We start from the raw sequence: 3,093 nt of genomic DNA on the forward strand, positions 1-3,093 counted from the left end.
TCGACTCATTTATCCACTCAAAATATTTGGTGCATTTTGTTTCAATAGAAAAAAATTATCCTTAAAAAATGGGGTGGCCCTATAAATATGGGACACACTGTACTACTGGCTTACACTGTAGTAATTCAGTAGTCCAGTAGTACATGATTTCATTTTGCGTCGGGCAGTGGCAGATGTAGAAAACGCTGACTACGCCCAACATGCAATAGATGGCGACACGTAGTGCACTGAAGTAATGCCATTAGATTTACATTTCACTCACATTGATGGCTCGATGACCGCTGCTTTCGAATCATTTTTCAAATGATCGTCACACCAAATTCCCTCTCGCACGGACACTCATACGTGCTTTTTCGAATTATTTTCTTCGTGTCTAACGAAGATCGGGTCCGTACAAAATAAAGGAAAATTGCACTTCCTCTAGTTTTCCTATTAGTGAAATATTTGCCGAGTTGACAAAATTGTATACCTCTAAACTATCGTCTTAATGAATGCATTTTTACACAACTTTAGGCTGTTCGTCTTATAAGGCAAGTACTCGCTCTCGTCCACCAAGTACACCGATATTGCACCCACCTCCCTATTTTTTATAACCTTTCTTTTGCAATGACAGTACGGTGTAAAGTAGGCAAATAATAATAGTTGATGAAATAAAACAAAGGCGGAATTAATAACATTATACTTTTTTATTCGCTTCAAAGTATCATTACAATCATTTATTGGTTGCAAAACTTACTTAACAAAAAAGCTTACTTTAATATTTATACATACATACATACATACATACACATGCATACATACCAAATTATATATATATATATATATATTAATCTCGATTGATCACTGGGGTTATGAATGAATAAAAATTCACATTTTTTTAAAATAATTGTGAACTTTTATTCATTTATAAGAAGAAAGATATTATTAAAACTATTTTTTGAAAGAATTAGGAATTACTGTCAAGTTTGAACTCTTTTCAAAACTTAACAACCTCTCAAAAAAAACCTTAAGTAGATAAGAAAAATTGAGTGAATGACGTATATATTAACATGTTTGTAAAAATATTTGTTTACCAATCTTCTTGAAAAAAAGACAAAAATTGAGTAAATTGGTTCCGTCTTCAAAAATATCGCAGAGTTAAATATAACCAGAAGTTTTTATTCGCAAATTCCAAGAAAAGTACATTTTTTTTCAAAAATCTTTTTAAAAAATTGACTAAATTCTATCTATCTTCTAAATTACGCAGAGCTCGATATAAGTAAGTTCTTCTTTAACCAGGCGCTTGAAAAATCGAGCAAAGTCACGGCAATGATGTTTCTAGACAACAAGTTTTCGAATTCCAATAAAAATCATTTCGTTTTCAAAATTATTCTGAAGAATTGAGTGGATGACGTTGTTTTTTTGAAAATTTTGTAATGTAAAAAAAAACTAGAAAAAAATCAAGGAAATATAAATAAGGTGTATCAATCTTCTAAGATTGAACAAAATACGATGAGTAATTTTTTGTAATTTTCTCGTAAAATTAGGTGAATTGTGTATATATACACAAATGTTGTAAATTCGAATATTTTTTCTCGACATTTTTTTTCGCTCCAACAGTTTTCTTGAAAATGTGAATAAATATAAGTACATTTTGTACATCTTCAAGCATTTTCCAGGCTCCAATAAAAGTTACATTTTTCCTTAAAAATTGTTTTGAAACATTGAGCAAATTATGACCTTCTTAAAAAATTTCGCAAAACGCAAAAAAGGATATATTGATCCACCAATCATTTCTAAAAAGCGAGGAAAATTTAGTACATTGTGTCCATCTTCAAAAATTTTTCCAGAATTCAATTAAAATCAAATCACGTTCGACCGTGGTCGAATCATGACAGTAGGGCCATTAGCCACACATGATCCATTGTTCATAACCATAGGAGGAACATGGGACGATCCTGGGTGAACATTAACCCAATTTTAAACCACGCTTATTCCTTACTGAGCAATGTTGAGCCATGGTTCACGCATTGAACCTTTTCCACACGGGGTTTAGAATCTAAATCAAAATACGTAGCAAAACTATACAGCGCAAGTGTAGCGCCAGGCTAGTACTATTTCAAGAAAACTTACATTTAGTATGGTTCATGTAGCAAATTTTAAGAATATTTCAAGTGTCAGTGTTCTTGCAGAAAAATGTATTGACAAAATATAAAAATAGTATTTTATGTATTGGAAAGAATATATAAGAAAATTCCAGAAAAAAAAATTCCACTGAATTTTTGAACCACCTACATATTTATACAGTAAAAGTAGGAGGAGCACCCAGTTATTATAGGTAAACAGGAGAGAGGTCATTTTGGCTAAATTGAGGTGAAAAATGAAAGTTGCCCCCATTGCTCAGGTGAAACTTTGAACGACGGAAAAATTCGGGTAAACCGCGCTTTCGTTCATATCCCATTCCTTTTCATTTATGGCATTCAAACTACAGATGCTCCCAACTGCTGTGAGTAAAGACTAATGATGGGAAAAACCCTGGTTTTGAAAAGGATAGTTTATGTTTCTAATTTAATAGATGCTGGAGTCTAAGGTTATAAAATGTAATAATAATAAAACTGGAAAGAAAAAGAAGGATTCCGGGCTACCTGCTCCATACTTTTCTGTCAAAATCGATTCTCGTGAATTTTCTGATTTTTAAAATAAATTTCTCATTTAGCAGAAGCTGTTTTAAGTTAAAAATCTTAGATACTGAAATTTTTTTAGATATATTTCAATTTCCAATCAGAAGATATTTATCAAATCATTTATCCCTCTGCAAATTTATTCATTATAACATATTGACTTGCAAAAACTTGAATAAATTCATGTTAATCATAATTTTTTGATTGGTGAATCATGTTTCAAAGTTGTTCGGAAATGGTCCGTCCACCGTATATCATCGCTGCGTCAAATGTATTTTTTTTAAATAAATTTATTTTAAAACTAGATCGTTATTATCTAAACAAATCTTCTTGAGGCAAAAGGTCATCCGTGAAATACTTACACTCGATTCTGGTGAAAATAATGAAAATTATTAACAAAAAATAATCAAATTCCGCATTCGTTTCTCAACTA

This window comes from Belonocnema kinseyi, chromosome 10, assembly GCF_010883055.1.
Source record: "Belonocnema kinseyi isolate 2016_QV_RU_SX_M_011 chromosome 10, B_treatae_v1, whole genome shotgun sequence".
Lineage (NCBI taxonomy): Eukaryota > Metazoa > Arthropoda > Insecta > Hymenoptera > Cynipidae > Belonocnema > Belonocnema kinseyi.